This window comes from Dicentrarchus labrax, unplaced genomic scaffold (genome assembly GCF_905237075.1).
Source record: "Dicentrarchus labrax unplaced genomic scaffold, dlabrax2021, whole genome shotgun sequence".
In the NCBI taxonomy this organism is placed as follows: Eukaryota; Metazoa; Chordata; class Actinopteri; family Moronidae; genus Dicentrarchus; species Dicentrarchus labrax.
The window spans coordinates 2555344-2576911 of record NW_026136707.1 but is presented as its reverse complement, the minus strand read 5'-3'; positions in this window follow the sequence as shown (position 1 = coordinate 2576911).

Genomic DNA, 21568 nt, shown 5'->3' with positions numbered 1-21568 from the left:
AGCAGCACATCAGAGTGCCGGTGTCTGTGGTTGATCCAGGAAACAAAGTGAACCAGGGGGAAATTAAAAAATAATAGTAGTATAAAGGGAGAAAAAGACAAAAGTTTTTAAGTTTACTTTAATAAAATGAATACATTTCTAACCAAACTAAGATTGAATGGGAAATGAAACATTGGTATTTACTGTGATTCTCTGTGTGTGTTTGTGTTAGTGTTGTTGTCACTTGGAGGAAGCAGACTTGTCTTAAAAAAAAATCTGAATCTGACCTGAGCATCAGCGAAACGAGTGTAAAATAGGTCATGAGGTCAAAACAATGGCCGGCCGATGGAAAGGGAAGTAAGCTGAGGAAGTAAGGAGAGGAAGTAAGGCGAGGAGGGGAAAAGTAGAGACAGTAGGAACTCTGTCTGTCTCCGTTCTGAAGGTGGAAACAGGGTTGTGTGTTTTTCCCACACTGGTGATAGAGCTATCTGTGTCGGTCCCAGTCATCCTGGCAGTCACCCCCCCCACGCCCCCTCTCCGCCTCCACCTCCACCTCAGCCCTGCATGGCTTACAGGCTGTCCTCAGGAGGAGCCAGCCAATAAAGATAAGCTTGACGGAGGAGCCAGCCAATAAAAGATAAACCTCAGAGGAGCCAGCCAATAAAAGATAAGACCTGCGGCATGTCTGTGACTTCCTCACTGATCTTCCTTCGGTAGATACAAGGCTCCGCGCTGATATGGCTGGCGTCTCGCTGGCATCCACAGAGAAACCCAACATATACTACTCACATAGCGGCATTCAAACAAATAACAGGACTTCTTTTGAAGCTGTATTTAAATCAAAATGATTATGCTTCCTGTCAGATATGACTTTATAATGAGGAGTCTATTAGGCCTTCAGCCGTCAGATAGGCCTTCAAACAAGTCCACTGTTTAATCATGTAAATCATTTATTTTAAACTGTCTGTCCTAAACACCTTCTATATTTAGCAGAGCTGCTTCCAGGCTGTGCAGTCTGCTGGAGTTTCATGTGGAGGGTTTTACAATGAAACAAGGTGTTTTCACTTTCAGTTTCACTTCCTCTTCCGTACGCTGACTGAGCATACCTTTGTCTTTACTGCTAACCTGAACTTTTCCTGACATTAAACATTAAACACAAATGTCAGAAACAGTTGGACTTTACATTAAACGGACTAACCCTGCCAGCTGCTTTGTACAAAGTCTGTGTAATGTCCGATTGTGCCCATGTGTCAATAGAGCAGGTTACTGTCCGGAGAACAGTTAAACGTTGCTTCAATGCAGCAGTATCCAAGAATATCCCAGATAATAATAATAAAACATTATACTGCTCAACTTTTACTTTTGATACTTTAAGTAAATGTTGTTAATAATATTCACAAACCTTTTACTTAAGTAAGGTTTTGAATGAAGGACTTTCACGTGTACTTTTTACAGTGTGGTATTAGTAAAAGATCTGGATACTTCTTCCACCACTGGCCATCGGTGTGTGAGTGTGTGTCTGTGTGTGAATGTGAATTAGAAGCAAATTGCATTGGATAAAAGCTCTATATACATGAATGTGTTACTGATGAAGTTACCTTATATGGATGGTGATCTCAGCGTTATTCAAATTTCACATATTAGAAATTTTTTACGACAATAGCCAGAAACAGAGAAGTGGAGAAATCAAGAAAAAATTGACCACTTGACCATCTGCCACATTTCAAGTGATGAACTGTGTAATACTACTGTACTAGCTTGCATAATCAAACAACAGTTGCATTTAATCATCACAGACCAGTTACATAAGAAAAAAAAAAATATTAAGAAATACAGTTTCATCATATCATGCAGCGCTAGTTTATACTGATCACAGCAACCTGTCTCTCCGTCGCCAATCAGTATCCAGATCACCTACATTTCTCCTTTTATTTTCCTCTTAAACGTCACTGATGCTGAGCTGACAAGATCAAACGAGATAAAGAGTTTTTTCCTCCTTAATTTTAAGCCATTATTCCCTCCCGCTGTGTCTCCTCTGAACGAGAGGCCTACCACAGGAATCTGCAGCACATATGATAATCTGACAAATGCTTAATAAAGGTATTTTTCAGTTTGCTCTGTTTTTTTTTCTTTTTCTAATGGCCACTAATGGGAAGTATACATGGGACATTGGCACATGAAGACAGAGGAGATGTCTTTGAGCCAACAGAGATAAAGTGTAAGTCCTGCTCTGTCTCTCCCTCACACACACACACACACACACACACACTTACACACACCTCCCTCCACCCCTAACAGCACCCTCAGCGAGCCCCCCTGTTCCCTAGTCGCTAATGACGGACAGCTGAAGGCACACTCCTGGGGCGCCAATCAAATTTGCAGGCCTGTAATTGGATTACGGCGGGCAGGGGGGAGGGCTTTTATCTCTCCCCCTCTCTCTCTCTCCCTTGTTTGTGCTCTTGTCTGCGGGTGAATGATGGACAAAAGAGCGGCCTGTCAACGTCAACTCGAGGCTGACAGAGAATGTGTGTGTTTGTGTGTGTGCGTGTGCTGATTGTTTAGAGGTTTCGAGCCAGCTTCGACGGCTGCTGAGTGTATTGACATGACTTTGTATTTTAGTTTTATGTGCGTGTAATACATCTATCTGTGTGTGTGGATCTGTTTTTTAGGCATGTGTGAGTCTTTGTGGTAGTGTGTATGTGTGTGTGTGTGTGTGTGTTGGTTTGAAGCAGGCAAAGAGCTAAATATCACTTAGCTCATTGCCTCGTCTCTGTTGCCTTTTCACCAGAGCTCAACACCAGAGCGACACAAAGGCAGCTGTCCCCCGGCCAAGTCTCCTGAAAGAAAAGAGAAGATGACAAATCACAGACACAATAAGGCGAACAGCCACTGCAGACGCTCTGCTGAGTGGAGATGCTGCTGAAGATATGTGGTTTTTTAAGCAGGTGGGCCTTTCTCCAGAAATTTCATTTTCGTCTTGGACAGCGGAAAGCGAGAAACGGTGAAAGAGGAAAAGCCTGCAGAGAATACTTACTCTAATAAAATGCACATCAAAGCATTGTTTGCTTGCTGGTTTGTCATTGGTTGGTAAAAACTGTGAAGACTTTTGATCAAGACTTTAAAAGGATGAATGCACAATGTAATTAACAATTTAAAAACATTGCCAAAGTCCTTTTGCTGATTATTCCTGAAATATTTTCATCTGAAATGGTCGAGACTGTTGATTCTTCAACCAGACTAAAAGAAAAGAAAAATGTATATTCGGATAAATACCATAAATGGGATAAATTAGGATTTCAAGTATCTACAGTTGTCCTGTATTAACCGATAACACATGAAATCAGTCTTCACTCTTCGGTACCTTAAAAATTATATTTACTGGTACTGAAATAAAGCTGCAATTACACGTCTAACCGAAGAGTAAAAATAAAGGAACGGGACGTTATGATTAGTTACCAAAAATGTATTCCTGTCAGAGGGAGACTGCAGCTTTGGTTGACGTTCAACAGTAAAAAAAATGAGGGCGACATACGTGAAAGAGTGGTGCATGTCAACATTTTTATTGACTCAGAGCGTCTCCTCTGGATTACAGTGGCTGGACAGACAGGAGATCACTGTTTAGTGAGATTTTACTTTTACTGAGTGAATTAAATTGAAAATGTAAACAACGAGAGGAAAAAGTAGGAATGTGAAAACTGAGAGGAACACTAGAGAATACACCTTCAGTGTGGTTAAAATACATTTCTAGGAGGGGAACTTTAAAAGATAAACTCAGATAGAGTTCCAGGATCCCTTCCAGAAAATAACAACAACCTATGTGTGCTGTTTTATAAAGGATATTTCCCACAAAATATTATTCCTGATGCAAAAAAGCACACTGTAATTTGTGAGAAGGACTGAAATCTAAACTGTCAGTGACGAAGGCTCAGGTCCAAACCCCGGATGAGTACTGAGTTAGAAACTCTGTTAAAGCTGTTGGAAATACCTGGATGTGACATGAGTTTATCTGCATTTCAAGAAATACATGAAAAATACAAGTAAACATTGTTTTAGGGAGGATTTTTCCTTCCCTCCTCTTTGCATTAACACCGACACACCCTCAGCCACCTCGTACAAACACACACACTCTGTAAATGAAGCTGATATTTTTCCAAATGAATGCCAACCATCACTCTGGTTTTACAGCAGGGACACAGAGGAGCTAATCAGAGTAATGGCTCGATTAACTCACCACTGCTGACACACAGACGCAGCCCGAGGCCCCTCAGACGCCACTCCTCTCAGCACTACGTGTGTGTGCTACTGTCAACATGACAGTGATGATGACGTCTTAACACACACAAACACAAACACACACATGCAACATATTTACAAGACATGCATGAGAGAGAGTTTGCTGACATGTGTAACAAAAGTCTCGCTTTTTAAACTTCCCTTCAAGAAAAATGTACACTCTTAGAAGTTGCTGTAGATTAGGAGGCACAATATTGTAAAAACCTACAGTAAAATACCTTAGTTTATATTGCATTGTGGGTATTTTTTGTATAGTAATATTACAATATTAGTAAAATAAGATATGTCTAATTATTAGAAGTAATAATAGCAATAATAATAATGAGTAATTATTATAATTAGCAGTAATATGTCAATATGAATATAACTTAATATATTACAGTACAATATAAATATAAAAAAATACAGCAGAAATAAACCAAATTACAAAATACAGTAAAATACTGTTTTGTGGTGTTGTTTAATATACTGTTTTAGTAGTTTATTGTAAATTGACGTACAGCACCAAGCTGGTAACCGTGCTGCCAGTAACTTACTGTAAATATACGAGGAAAACGTTTACAGTGTATTTGTGTAATCTGGATAATTAAGAATTTAAAGCATATTACAATAAAGATAGTATAATAAACTGTATTCATATAGCCAGGGTTGGAGTTATGTAGGAGTCAGTGGGAGCTGTAGGGGTGTCTGATACGTTACCACAACCATTACTTTAATGGCAAATAATGCATTTTTCAATGTAATGATTATTAGTTCTGTTAATGTTACATTAACTACTACTCTATTAGACTCTGCACTGACTGCTTGCTTTGGAGTTACAAATGGTAATACAATGCATCCTCCTATTAGTGGAGCTTATGATAAAGGGCGAATGTCAGTGATGCGTCTCCATTGGCATGTATTTAAACTTTGTTAAAGTATCAGGGCGGTTTCCAGTCTAGCAATCTACTTGATACAATTGCTTCAAATAGCTGTGATTGTATAACATATGTAATATAACGACTTATAAAAGATGAACGTTGTGTTTCCACTTCCTCCCACTGTACGAAAAAGGAAGCCAAAATATCCCGGATGCTATCTTTCGCCATTTGGAGTCTTCACAGTATTGATCGGGGGTTGACAATCACGAGCAGGGCTCAGCTGTCAATCATGAGGTGACACCCTCTTTTTATAGCTTCAAATAACTAATTAATAATACTTGTACCACAATTAAATAAAATCCAGCAAAAAGAAATGCAAGTAGAGAAAGAAATAGGAAAAAATATACAAAATACATAAAAATAATATTTTCAAAAATCACCAAATGACACCAACATCATGTTTTACCTGTTACAGAACTCTTAAAGAAATTTCATTGAGTTATCAATTAACTGACACATCATCATGAATGTTGAAATGTTGGACCCTGGATGACTTGGATGACTGACAGCAGGCACGCTTGTCACCCATCATGCTGTCAGTGTCGGCTCTGGAGATGCTCCGTGTGGGAACGTTCTGGAAAAGCGAGCTCCTATCAGCACATTCACACCGGGTCCTGTCACCTTCCTCAGCCGACACCAGTGAAGCAGCCAGAGCCGAGAGCGTCATGGTGTGAAACAGACCCGCTAACTCATGTCGCTGGTTGATTAAAGGCTGCAGGAGTCTCGGGTCTCTGAAACATCAAGGAGGGTCTAGAAACAGGGAGAGAGTCCTTCATTAGTCAGGAATTACTGCCAGCGTGCCTGAGAGCAAACTACCCAAAGGAAATAAAAGTTGTTGGAGCATGTATTTACTAGAATCATAATTATGTCCCACACTGATCTTTTGATCTCGAGAACATGAGTTGTGTTATTGTACAGTATGTTGTAGTCTGTGTGAGGTGTTAATAAAGAGACAGTTAGGAGGGGTTACCAGCAGTCTCACCGTAGATACAACGTACATTTAAACTGTTTCATCATCAATGCATCACGACTTTCTACACGCTGGTTCCCCCACCGCCACCAGTTGGGGCCTTTGAGACAGCCTCTTCTAAAAGTTAGTAAACTGATGTTGGTTTGAATTATGGATAAACAGTCACTCCAGGTTTGTTTAGGACTGACGTGGTCTAAAATGTCGAATTTCATGTCAGGTTTTCAAAAAACATTGCCATGCATGTTGCATTTTTTTAGGCATTTTGTTCCAATGTCACTGCAGGAGAAAGAAAACTGCAAAAAAATAGTCATTATTTTTGTATAAATCATTCAAAATCATAGGCACCTCATTCCAATGAGATTAATATCATCCAGTTCAGAGTGCTCCAAGTAACCTTACAGACAAGGCTTAGTGGAGGTATGAGACCTTCGTGTAGCACAACTAGAAACAAGGAGGTGAGTTTGGTGACATATGACTTAACATTTTGCGCAGGAAACTGTAATGATTTTCCAGTTACTGGACAGGACAAGAGTCTTTCTTCAAAGTGAATTGTTGCTTCGTTTCATAACTGCTGCTTTTGTCTTTCAGAGGATCAGCATCCATCCCCACATCTTCCTTATCTTGACTCATTAGACTTTGTGGAGGTTGGTCGCTGTGGCTCAGACGGTAGAGAGGGTTGTCCACTGATCACAGGGCTGGTGGTTCCTCCTCCTGTCCACAATAATAAAGGTAGTGGAGTAAAAAGTACAATATTTCCCTTTGAGATGTAGTGGAATAGAAGTAGAAAGTGTAAAATGCAAATACTATTAAGTACAAGTACATAAAAGTTTTAATTTAGTACAAGTAACTAAAAATTTTATTTAATAAAGTCAGTAAATGTCCAAAGAATTCATAAATACGTAAAGAAAAAGACAACAAAACATAAATTTAAATAAAGAATCGCAACACCAGCAGGTCAAAAACTAGGTCAGAGTGTGCGTATGACTGTATTTAGGTGTTGGTGTGCTTTTGTGTTCATGTTATTTTTCTGTTTATGTACCAGTGTGTGTGTGTGTGTGTGTGTGTGTGTGTGTGTGTGACCGCAGACAGGGTGTCTGGATGTTGCTGAGAACTTCCAGAGCCCCGGAGCGGAGTGCCTGTCCCTCAACCACGCCAGCTCTGAAACACACTCAAGACAAGTTAATCCTCCAGAGCTCGGCTTTATCTGCACCCACCCACCGACCCCCGACTCCTTTGCTCGCTCCGTCTCTCCTTCCATCCCTGCCTCCTGCTCGCACGTTCCCTCCGTCTTCGTCCCTCCTGTCCCGCTCTGTGATCGATCGCGTACTTTGCTAGCACTCGTTCGGCCCTCCATTTGTTTCCTCGCAGATTATGAATGCCTCCATTTCTCAAACTGTCCGCATCCACTTCTTGCAGCAAACATCCTTATGTAGAGTGTAGTAGGGTTCTTACTGGGTCCTTGTTCAGCTGCACGTCTGACATGTTCATTCTTTCATATTTTGGGTATTTAGCTAGTGTAAGACCAGTTTTATTTAATTGTAAAGGTGTTGTGGTGAAATTAGGACATGCTATGTCTGTGCTAGCAGTGATGGCAGCTGTAAAGTTGGTGTGATTTCAAGTCAACTTCTTTTCCCGCCTTGCCTTTATTTAACTTAACACTAGTGGTGCTATGGAGCCGTTTTTATGCACTGGTCCCTCTTTTCTTTGTATGACGTGTGCGCACAAGTAGGCATGTCGTACAAATTCCTGCAAATAGTTTGACGCTATTCTTCTGATCAACAGGTGGCAGTAATGCACCAAGAAACATCGTAATGCATCAGGAAAAGGCAGAGAAGAAGACTGCGCGCTAAGGTTTCAAAATATTCCCAAAAAACTTTTGTGTACATTATGTTTTATGAGGAAATAAAGGCTTTCAACCCTTATTTTAGATTTCAGTGACAGTATAATGTATTTTTTATTTTATTAACTTTTACGATTTACGATATTTGCAGTTTCAGAACACACATTTTCATGTCTTTAGTTGATGGAAGAACACAGACAGACCTCCCCACAAGGCAGAGCTGTACCAATAATATCAATAGTCATATGTCAATGGATGGAATCTGGTTATTACAGACGTTGATAGTGATGAACTTCTTGAGTGGCCCACAATTACTTGTAGAATATAAAATATTTTATCTCCGCTGATCAATACCTGCAGCCGCCACACAGCAGCAACGGTTATGTTTTTAATCTCCAGTTTGAAAGTGGCACAAACTGTCACATTTGCACTGAGCCACCAGCAGAACTGTCCCTATATATCTGTTAAATGACACAACTCACAGACACTCAAAGTTCAGCAGCTTGACCCTTGTAACCTTTACTGCCTCTCAAGGTGGAAGAGGAAGTGTGCATGGCTCCAAGACATTTCCAACAACCAAGAACTTTTCCTTTTTACTCACTCTAAAGTTTGGTTGCTGGTTCTGGGTATTTCCAGAAAAGTGGTTTCAGAATTGTGTGAACTAATAACAGCCTTCATAGTTCTTCAACACATACTTTTAACCTCTGCAACAATTCACAGTACTGTGACAGTATTTTTGCTGAAAAATATTTGGTCAAATTTCATATTTTCAGGACTTTTTCATAACTAGAAAGCTGCATTGAAATTGCAGGTTTCCCAGAATAAACGGGAACAACGTGCATGTATGTGGAGAAACACCAACTGTAATCTTGGTTTACATTTGGACTGAGATCCTCTAGCCCTGGATACCTGCCACTGCCATATTCTCTTCAATTTCAAACCCAGTTGTTCACCTAACCATGTTTTTCTTCAAAAGACGCTTTCTGCAGATGCGTACTTTCCCTTGCCTGACGACAGCACATTAAAGAAGGATGGGTGGATTAGTAGCACGGCCCTCGTGTCTGCTTGCGGCTTGTCCAAAGATAGGTCACGTGACCCGGTGACCTATCCCTTTGCAGAGAGCGCTGTCTGTCAGCGCAGAGCGGCTGGGATGCAGAGCTCAGCATCAGACTCTCTCACACCATCTCAGAGCTGGATGCCTGAGGATTAAAGTGTGTGCTGAGAGGTAGATCTGTTTTGTTTCTCTAATGCGCTAAGTACTTGTGAGGAGCACGTTCAGAGAAAAATGTGCAAAATGTGGTTCAATCATAAGTGTGCATGTGTGTGTAAGTGTGGGTGTGTGAACCTATTTGTCAGGATGTGTGTTTGCATGTTTTTTCAAAATGGTGGTTTGACTGTATAAGTATCTGAGCATTCTGTCAGTAATAAATACAGCGCGGCTTAAGTGTGTGTAAACACGTCTGCAGTACCAGACTGTGAAAAGCTCTCCTGTGGATGGAGGGAGTTGGGAAAATCAAGCAGGTTTAGTGTCGCATATATCTGTCTCTCTGATGTTTTTATGCATGAGAAAACCAATAATAAAATACTATTATATATACTATATAATACTCAACTCTACTTACCCATGACGATATCCTGTTTGAGTCTTAGTTCTCTGCTTCCTGGCTTTAGGTCACTCCTGTTCAGAAGTATTAAGTAGGACGTTCTGATGTGATAAATTATCTACAGCAAGCGATGCTCCTCTGATATCAGTGAAATACAAAAAGGCAATCAAGATAAATTATTTACTGCTAATATCACCAAATATTCTGATGCAAAAATGTAAACAAGATCCTAGTGCACCACAAAATTTCATGAAATAAGCTACAGAATCTTCCACATTGAGTAAACATTAGTAAATGCGTTTGAAGAACCTTGCTTCATTTTGTGAATTTTGGCTTATTATATGAAAAATACATGGGCACAAAAATGCAAAGTAAATTAATGCTGATTATTGTTTTCGGTATCTAAGCTGAAATATGACAAAGAAAATACTTCACTGCCACAGTGGCAGGCAGTGAAAAAGTCAATTTCACACCTCCATAGAAGTTGACTAGCAATAAATACTGAGCACGACACACCGTCTGAAAATGAATACAAGAAAACATTGTGGATTTGTCTCTGGATAACAATAAAGCTGTTTGTTGACATTATAATGCAGCTGCCTGGCTGTAACAATAGCAAGGAACTGTTGGCAGCTGTAACTAAGTTTTACAACCACGAGAAGATGAAAAACATTAAACATATATTCCTTTGCAGTAATATCACAGCAAAAGAAGTAATGATAAAACTAAGTGAATAAAGTGTAATCAAACATCAGACAAGAAAAAATAAATAAATAAAAAGGGAATATAGTAAAAAAACATCTCAATTGAACATCGAAGAAATGTATAGAAGTAGATGGCTTTAAATTTGACTCAAATTATGCTTAATTATTTGGAAATAACGACTACAATAACTCAGAATCCACTCGGCTAAAAACTGAATTCAACAAATCCATGAAATAATCTCCTGAAATGATGTGTATGTTTGCTTGCTGAAGCAGTATCATCCTGTCCCTGTCTGCACAGCTGTACGTGCTCCACAGCTCGAATCATCGTCTCCATTCCCACCCCTCGGGGCTGATACTAAAGGCCGTCGACCCATTCAAAGCATTTATTGTGTCAAGGTGCAAAGTGGGCAGCCATTCTCACCCAAATCCTCCCAAAGCTCCTTTCTCTTTCCCGGCCAGGTCTATGAGGAGACAGGCCAGTCTCCACAGGTGCAGCCTGGAGAAGATGACAGCCTCTCTTTAAGGAGGGCTTAGCTCCTCTTGTGTGGCTTTGAGGCTCTCAAACAGTCGATTCCCCGGGGGCCGTAGTTGCAGTTACACCCTCAACAACACAGGTACTGTTGTGCTGTAGGCCGTGCCGTTTCAACCCACGGAGGTGAATAACCAAAATGGGACATACAGCAATTTGTGCTGCAGATACAGCAGACATGTTTATGCTCTTTGAAGTGAGAGGATCATCAGATGCCAGCGGCCCTCTCAAAGTGTCTGTTAACACTCCGCCGACGTACATTTGCTCACCGAGGAGGTGTGAACACTGAGGTAAACCTGAGAGATCAAAGATAAAATGGCTGTCAAGTGGTTTGAGTCGTGGCTTGTCGGTGACCTCGATAAACAGAGGTTATTACACACTTAGCTATGTCCTGGAACATTAAATCTTCTTATTGCAATACACATTTTTTTTCTTTTGGAAGGAAATTGCTACCTGAGATTAATTATTTCGATCCAGTTTGCCAGAAAGGATCCAGGGTTCCCACGCATCACCTAGAAATGTATTAAAATGACAGAATATCCTGGAAATAATCGAACCTGGAAATTATTTTAGCCTTTCACTCAGACAAATGTAAACCTGTTTACGTAAATCGGGTTTAACAGATGCAAAGTGGAACTGACATGCAGCGATCTTTTCGGCATTGAGTCTATTTTGCCCAAAGCTTAAAATAAAAGATAAAGCTTTAAATTCTTTGTTGCAGTGGTTGATTAATACGTGCTATTGTTAATTGTACATGCAATGTACATTAAACTTTCTAGAGGATGAATTTTCTGACATAAATTCTACCTGATTTGAAGGTAGGTTACTTATGGGCTGTGGCCAGATTAATATAGTCAATTTACCCCAAACCACAGCTTATATGACTATAAGTGCTGTCCTGTATTGTCAAGAAAAACTCCTGGAAAATGAACCCTGGGATTGTGCCAGAAATAAATTTTTAGATTTATATTTAGTTAGATTTATTTATATTTGTATTGAAATATTTTTATGGGAATGGACTGAACCAAATCTCCTAATGTCACATGATTCATGGGAAACATGAATATTGTTTTTTATTTTACAAAAATAATGCTACCTTACCACGCCCAGGAATTTGGACTCTTGAGTTCAACTTACAAAGTTTAAAAAGTTCCTAAACTTGCCAATGACCAGGGATGTTTCCAGAGGGGGGAATCACATCTGATTGGCCTCCCCATTCTGCTTACCTGCAGAGTGAAGATAATGGTATCATATGAAACTAGATGACCTAACACATCTATTGGTACCTATGTCATACTAGAGATGGAAAAACTGGCATGGTCCTTTGACTTCTGAGGTCAAGATATCTGAATGAAAATGAGTTCTATGGGTGCCCACGAGTCTCCCTTTCACAGACACGCCCACTTTAAGCTTATCCCATGCTGTTTTTGGGCAAAAACCATTCAGTTTTTTTGCATATAGTATAATTGTTATTATGTTGTTTATTATGTTTTTTTCACCTAGTGTAGCCTATATTTCTGCGTACTGCGCTCCCTGTGTATTAGAATATGTATAAACTGGGAATGACTTACTTGTGCCACCCCAGCCCAAAAAAGGTCTGGAAACGCCCCTGCCAATGATCCTAGTTAAACTTGACGTATGCTACATGAAAAAAATGCCTCTACTGTATGTCCCACGCTACTTCATCATATAGCTCGTAGCTCTGATGCACACACTGGAAGCAGGGTGGTCTGAGCCACGAGGAACAGGAAATTAACATCTCCATATTCACTCGTAAAAGCTGACACAAGCAAAACAACCGCTCGTAACGAACGGCATCCTACTTCCCATGGCATGAATGAGCGAAAGTGTGAGAGGGCGTACTTGTTGTTGCCCGGCGGTTTTTAAGAGCAACCGGTTGTTGTGTTTGACGCCTGGTGTTTTGTTTAGGAAGAGAAAGCTCTGCATGTCAGTACTGTGTTGGCAGTTCCCACTCGGGAGCTTTTGTCCTGAACTTGACAACTTCTCATCCATCTAGACCGAAAAAATTCAGGATAGTTTGAAATCCACAGAGTCACCGCCGGTTCAAACAGGAAACATTGACGATCGACATCCTGTTAAATGAGCCAAAGATAGGACCCAGCCTGTCTAAACACAGCAGGTAAAAGTGAAAGCACACATCCTCTAACCGCTTTACAGCAGGTTTTACACTTTACTACCACTGCTGTGTTGATTAAGTTTTTTTATACTACTGTACTTTTTATACCTCTAACAAAGACAACAGTTACATGCCTCCCAAAATCTCTGCTTTTAAAAAACCCTTCAACCTCAGCAAGCACACTGAAGTAAGTCGCACATACTGTAGATGAAAATGCAGTTAGCTAAGAAACATTAGTTATGTTAATTCTTCATGTGAAACATTAATGTTTGATTTTATGATAATGACATTAACCTATTTTGTAGCTAGTGGTCTGCTGAGCTTTGATATTGGTGTTTAACTAATGTAACATTACTTTGTATAATTGCAGTAATCACACCTTAAAAAGAATATTAAATTGGACAGTCACAAAGTACGTTAATTAATTTATTAATCAGGTACTTTTTCCACTTTTACTTAAATATAGATTTTAATTACTCTACCCACCACATAAAAAATCGGAATACACTAACACTAATATGACACTGACAGACATTTCTGATAATGATCCCATTTTTATAAAACAACTGACCGTTAGCTTACCTCTTGGCAGACCATGGCAGACACTTTGAATTTCTCCACATAAGTGGTGTGCATGGTGGATAAACTGTGTTTTATTCTAATATGTGCTGCAATCAGTCAGGCTAACTATCCTTACAGTAACAGAGCATTATTCCCAGTGTCATCATCTTAATATTTTGTCTTGTAAAGCACTTTGTAATTTATTTTTAAAAGTGCTATGTGCAGTAAATACAGTGTATTATTCTTATTTTATAAATAAATTGCAGGGATACTGTAGATTAGATTAGAACCTCAAAACGCCAACATGTCATCAAAATAAGATTCCTGGGCCCTTTCTATAATTATGGATGCACACATGCATTTGCTCACAGTTCAATGCAGGTATACAAAATCCAACTCTGAACAAATTTGTCAGGAAACCAAACTGTAAAAAGCTTTTCTGAAACACAACAAAAATATCAGTATTTATCTTCTAAATTTCCATCATTCCATGAGGACGACTGTGCTGCTCTTCAGCTTCATACGCTGTGTCTGTTATCAGTTTGACATTCACTCTGTTATTTTGTGTGCATATTTGTGATACCATTGTATGTCTTTGAGCTGTGCACCATATCACCTACGCTTAAACCTGTTTTCCCGTCAGTGACCAACGTATTTTTGAGATTATACAATGAGCTTTTAACTTGTTTCAGTCACCCGAAGTCTGGGAAACTCAATTAACTCACATTATTTGTTGGACATGTGTTATCATATCGGAAAACAAAAGCAGTGAAAGTGTATTTGTGGTTTTTCTGAGACAGCATAGGAATGTCTCTGTGTGTGGTAAGGGGGGGTAACAAGCAACGTGAGGAATGCTAACAGACTGCTGGTCTTTATTTGGTCTGGCTCCCGCTCTTATCTGCTTCTGCCCCTCTCAACCTAACTTTGTTCTCGATATCGACCAATCACAGCCCGGTTTAAACTCACTGAGCCAATCCAAATGGAGGCAGAGTAAAAACAGCAGTAATCTTCCTGCTTTCCTGTGAATGGGAAATCAAATGTAGACAATAATAATATGTTCAAAAGAATGTGGTTTGTGATAAGAAGAGAAAATAACGAATACAAACACCCCATCACTGTGTTTTACGAGACAATCAGTGTTTTGAAATAATGCAGAACACACCAGTGAACAGATGTTAGGAGCAGTATGTAATGTTTGATCTGTGTATAAAGCTGTACTGTTAAAGGATGACATAAGGTCCGACCATGATGTGTAATCTGTCACCCTATTTATTCAAACACAGACATTAAAGGGTGAATTATGTTTTCCTTTTTTTGTAACTCTTACTTAAGTCTTAATGAGGGCAGTGTAGTTTAAGGTGATTTTGAATCTTAAATGTACGGTCTTAAGGCCCGGTCAAACCGCCTTGACAGTGCGACAGAACAAAGAGCCAGAGAGCCCAAAACCTGGAGTCCTAACTGAGCTAACTCGCCTGCTCGTGATCGACTGACATAGAAATATCTCAACAAGTACAGACTGCTGACGTTGGCATGTACCTCAACGCGCCACTGTGCCTCAGTACAGCCTTGCAGCGACACTAACATGGCTGTAGACTCGTAGTATTGTTTTCATTAATTGTCACATCTGCAGTTCCAGATAAAAATGAAATATCTCCCACAGTTTTATTATATTGTGCAATCTATTCTAATTCTGCGTCTCTATTTCTTGCTTTTACGGTCTTAAATGTTCCTGAGAGTCACCTATTGAAGCCCAATCTGTGCTGTTTTCCCCCCAATCACCAGAAATGGAAACTGATGACATCATCAGATAGGACCTGAGCTAATCTGGTCTTGTTGTCGGTTAGCAGCGGCGGCGGCGTGGTGTGACGCGATGCATCAGACTTGGAGCCGCAGAGCTGCTTGGCTGCCCGGGATCTGGCTCTGCAGGGCCACAGCAGTGTTTATGGAGCCGGGCTGGAGATTAGCATGACTGCACACACACACACACACACACACACACACACACACACACACACTCACACTCTCTCTCTCTGGGTTTCCACTCTCGGCTCACCATGAACACTCGCTGCACCCCTCCTCTTTTTTAGGGGGTCCCCTTATCGTAGGCCTGGAGACTGAAGCAGTGACACTATCTACAGATGTGGGGAGGATGTGTGTGTGTGTGTGTGTGTGTGTGTGTGTGTGTGAGCAACAGAGAGAGATTGAAGTGCTAGCGGTTGACTTGAAAAGGGTCAGAGCGTCAGATATGGCTGTCGCCAGCGCCGTCATGCCTTGGAAACTCCAACGCAACCCAACAAGGCATCGCTGGAGGAGTTCACTGCAGTCTTATCGCAGCACACGGCCAATATTCACTAATGCTGCTGAAACATGTGCGTATCGGGTGATGACCTCACTCTGGCAAAATGTGTCTGCTTTTCAGGAACACAGAAACATTTAGAATTTGAACACCGTATGTTTTAAGATTTACTTCACGTTTGGCGTTAAAAAAAAATCGCCAAAACTTGAGTTGAGAGGATTTCGCATGACAGAGATATGAAGGTCAAAGCAGAGCCTCACTAGACATGTTTGGAGTATCACAAGGGGTTATGTACATATACAGTACATGACCACCAGTGTGTGTGTGTGTGTGTGTGTCTGTGTGTGTGTGTTTGATAAGGAGCAGGGTGATGGCGCCATGTTGATCCTCCTCTCAACAGCGCTGCAGTAGTTCCCATGCTGTCCACATCCTTTAATGAGTGTATGTGTGTGTTCTCTGTGAATGTGCTGCAGAGGATTGCTTTTTGCCATTCATCTTAAGTCATTTTAACATTTTGAGATTATGCAAAATGGCATACTTGTATTTTTATTTGACAGTCCACTGGTGTAATAATTATAATGCATATTTAAAAAAAGACTAAAAGCCCACCAAAACAACACAGTAGCAATGTGAACAACAATCACCTTGGTAATTCTTTATATTCTCATGCCTTCTCAAAGATGTTCCACCCTTAATGTGTGTCAGAAAATTAAATTTAATTAGGTTGTTTGAGCCACTCATAGATATATAATAAGAACTAGATGCCAAGATGCATATTCAGTCCAATGAGAAGGCTCACTTGGTTCATACGCCAATAAAGTTCTCTAGCTTCTGAGTTTACTTTCTGGTTCTGCAGCCCACTGAATATGTGCAGTGATGTTTCAAAAATCCTTAACTGAAAGAGTCATAATTGCCCCTGTTGGCCGTTCGAGGTGTCCTGTCAGCAGTTTTACAGACATCTCGTTTATAACGGTGGCTTATGGGGAAAATGCTTTTGGGAAGCCGGGGAATTTTTCACTGCGATACTGCGAGTGACCACTGGGCAAAATTGTATCTACCTCTATTATATATCTATGGACCCACTTCAGGTTGTTTCATCTCATAAGACATGTAGAAATGCGCCTTGTACATTTATCAACTTGGGTTTAAAATAACATCTATGTACAATTTTATAATGGATGAACTTACTTGCATTCCCTGTAGCCCAGCCAACATGTTTTTAAATGTTGTGTGCAGGCACAAGACTGTGTGTGTGTGTGTGTGTGTGTGTGTGTGTGTGTGAGTGAATCTAGTCAAAAGATGCCAAGCCTATCTGTAAGTGTGTGTGTTGTCTCCAGAGAGGGGCATTCTGATACTATTGTTAGTGAAATCTAATCTGTGTGTGTTGTATTGGGTTGGGGGTGGAGGGGCTGGGGTACCATGGGATGTTTGTGTGTGTGTGTGTGTGTGTGTGTGTGAGTGTGTGTGTGTGTGTGTGTGTGTGTGTGTGTGTGTGTTGATTTGGAGGACATTGTGCTGAGCTCGGGTGTTCAGCAGGCTCTTTCTCCATTAATGCTCCATTAGCCAAATTAGAGGCCTAATTGGGGAGGCGAGGAGAGCTCTGCGCTCTTAAAGACTGTGTGTGTGTGTGTGTTGTGTGTGTGTGTGTGTGTGTGTGTGTGTGTGTTGGGTCATTTACTGTAAAAGCAGACATTTAAAGGGACGTTTCATTTCAGACAGGAGGGCTGTTATCAGCAGGGCCTGTGAATGGGTAAAGCTGCAACTCTGGATGAGAAATGTTGGGCTCTTTGGCTGAATATTGGACGGATCAGAGCTCTGATGACAGTTGCTGATGCTAATGGACCGTCCCGAGCCTTTTAGGCCTGGTGGCTTTGAATTTGATTAGCAGGTTATTAGCTAATTAGCTAGCTACTTACTGTGCTTGTTGCCCTCAAGGCCTGCTGGTGGGGAGCTAAACTGGAGGAGACACAAGGTGTGTACTTCATTGTGTGAGTGAACGATTGTAAGGAAGGGTTGACGTGTGTGTTTGGGTGTGATTGTCTGTGCCAGAGGAGGAAATGACTTGTGTCTGCAAAGAAGTTATGATTCCTTATACGAGTGTTCAACCAACTTACAAACTGGCCCATTTGAACAGTATGGTGAGCTACAGAACCCGGTAACATTATGCCACCTGTTCTGCTCCATTTGTGGGCAAATTTCATTCATTGTCACCCAAGAAGAACTTCAAACCAGCGTATTGGAGCCTGTTGTTGGAAAATATAAGCTGTCATCGCTGTTTCATCCGCAGAGCCATCACTATGATGCCATGCACATAGATGCCAAAAAGACAGTCACAGATGATGAACTGAGTTAGAGTGAGTTAAATGTGAAACTACATTCTCAAGTTGATGCACCAAAATACTACTACTAATAAAATAAAAACTAAATAACAAATCAATAATTTATTATTTATGAAAGTCATATTAGGGTTAGGGTGATCAGGTGTCCCATTTTCTGTGGGACTGCACGGCATTTTTATCACCTATCCCTCGTATTGAGACATGTTCCCACATTTTGATTGGCTCTAGTTTTTTTTATCCATTGGCTGTGAAGAAAGCAGGGAGGGCTTTGATCACAGGGCTGTGTTTCATTTCAATCAAGCTGCCCACACGTGGGTCAAGTGCAGGTTAACCTGTCGTCGACTTTGCTACACTACGCCAAACGAGGAAGGTTGTGAGTCACCACAAACGAACAAGCTCTGAAGATTTAGGCAGAATATGAGGGAAACTACCACAAGGAAGAGTAAATGTAGTCTTGTGTTTCCCACACAAACATATTTACATGTTTGTTTTGTTGGGATCTGGTCTTCCTAATTAGGGTTGATCCAATCGTTTTTCCCCCTGTGGAGAACTATCTGACTCGTACGACGGGCCTGGAGCTTCTGTGATTTTTGTTCGACCAAGAGAAAATTTGCTGATTAATAGTACGAGAAGTTATCTTCAATCATGCAACATAAGAACAAATCTGCTCATACATGCGTGGTTATTGACACTAAAGCTCTATTGAATCTTGAGGTATTTTTCTTTTCGTTGAAATTTCCTCCAAGTTGAAGTGGATTTCTAATAAATGCAACTGTGTGCATACGTCATATTTGGGTGCCTGCCTGTGTGTGTGTGTGTGTGTTGATAAGAAAGGCAACAATAAAGCCTCGATCCGTGTGAAATTTCCCAGACCCGACCTCTCTGCTGAAAGTGCTCTAAAGTAGTTGGCAGAAACAGCCGCTCCGTGATAAACTGTAAATGACTGAGAGTTAGCTTAACCTAATCCCCTCTTGTAGGAGGCCTGCAGGTCGCTCCAGCAACCTAACAGGTCTGTGTGTCCTGAGATCTCCACACCTCTGCACTTATCAAAGACTCATATATCAGTGTCTCCCCACTCACTGGCCCGGTTCCACAAATACACGCTCACACGAGGAGCGGCAACACAGTGAGGAGGTGGAGGGACGTATAGTACTTATGGGCTGAAAACAGGACTTCAGCCTGTAAGTGCTTTATGAGCTGCAGTGGCAAAGATACAGTGAGGGTTTGTGTAAATAAACGTAAATTGTAGCTAAAATAAAAAATGGAGCAACAGTATATGGAAGACAGTTTGTACAGGAAACACTGAGTTACACAAGACTTTGACATAAATATCATTATGTACGGTAAATAACACGAATAAATGAAAGCCAGTCACAACACATTGAAGGGAATTAAATTAGACTGAAAAACGTCCCATTGGACCAAAAGTCCATTTGTCCCACAGCCCATTATCCTAAAAACAAACAGCCATTGCTTCGAAGGCCCATTGCTCCAAAAATACACCGTCCTCCACCAAATATAAGGCTGTCTAGGTCGTCTGTGCAAGCAGCTTATTTCAACCCACATTTACATTCATTGTAACTAACACACTTATTTAAACCCAAATCTTGAATACTTGCAGAGAGAATGTGTACGAGCAGCCAGAACGTAGAGGAACATTTTCTACAGACGTAGACCAGACTTAAGGCCGGGTTACGCTTTGTCTGATGTGTTGTTCGATTTCGTAAAGTAACAAAACTGGTCAGACAAAGCCCCTACCTGATCCAACGTTAGAAAACTGTGAGGAGGGGGAGGTTTTCTGAAGCTATCTGACCCTCCAAGCTTTACAGTGTCTGTGAACGTTGCATTTTTCACTCCCACTGCCATACCTTCATCAATGGCATATGTGGGTAAAAATAGCTGCTTTAGGAAGACTGACTGTGTGGCTCTCACTAAGCCGAGCTGTCTCTTTCCTCACCGTTGAATCGCGGCCTTGTTTACTAAGAAAACAGTGCAGCATCCAGGTATTGTACTGCAGGATCAGCAATGAGGCTGAGGCTGCAGAAAAGAATGGATGCTAGTTTGACATCTTTATTCTCTCAGACACTTCAGACAGACAGACGACCAAGGTGTGTGGTCACACTGTCTGGTGAACACATCATAAGTTTATCATTTAATGGTAAATATTCAGTCTGTAAAAATGCAGGACTTTATTATAATGAAACCTTTTTTCAACATAACACCGGATTGTAAATACGATAACGGGACTAGTGTAGTTCACCATTTATGTGTTAGAGACATTTATAACACGTATTAAAATAGGGGCACACAGATACATGCATACATTTCTTTTTATTTTCAAATCATTTGTTGTTTCTTGTACCTATGTTCAACCATACAAAACAATTGGAATCGTCAGTACCAAGGTTTCCACCCAAACAATTTTGATTGAATTTGAAGAAAAAAGGCAAAAGAAAATTTGAATTAATGTCTCAATTATTATTTTTTTTAAATTGCACATAAAAACAGGTGGATGGAAACACAACTAATGCAAAAAGATACCATTTCTGGGAAGACCAGTTGCTCACATGTAAATTCTTAAAATCTTAACACACAGAAACATGAACTGAGTCCAACTTCACAGCACAAATAGTAGCGGAGCTGCGGCACAATTTCGAGGTCTACTGTCTACAGTTGGAGGATCAGTGTTAAAATGCAGTATACAAACGAAAAGAAAAGAACAATTATGGAACACTCTTAAAAATGATTTTGACATTATCTTTAAGGAAAAGAAAACATGGGAATGTTTCTCCCATTCTTTGACACAATAGTTTACACCAAAACCATTTATGGCTTGCAGTGGTTGAAAGTAACTAGAGTCGGTGACAGAAAAAGGTTTTGTATGTAAAGTGTGGAGAAATATAGAAACTACTAAATGTAAAATATTGCCTGTATCTAGTATCCAAGCTTCTTCCTTTAATTTCCTCCAGAGTTCAATAGGATCTCCCCTCAATACTTCCACACTCACTGATGCCCCAGAGGCTTATAGGTGGATTATCCACAGGCACATCTCCACCTTCACTCCTCAGACCATCAAGCAGTGTTTGAAGATGATTGATCAATAATTTTAAGTAAGTCTTTATTGAGGATCTCTCTGGGGAAAATGGAGGCTTGTGATAATCGATTATCGTGTAATACTGATGTGAAAACAAGCATGTGAAATGTTCTGATCAGATTTACTTTTTTCTCCCACTTTACTTACCTTAAAAACTTTTAATTTTGTAGATGTTTTGTGCCCTTATCAGAAAACCTGACTGATCTTTTATCTAAATGATAGTAAAAAGTAAAAAAAATTCTCATGATCCCCAATCATTAAAAACAATCTTGTGAGCCAACTCTCGACATCTTCCTTTC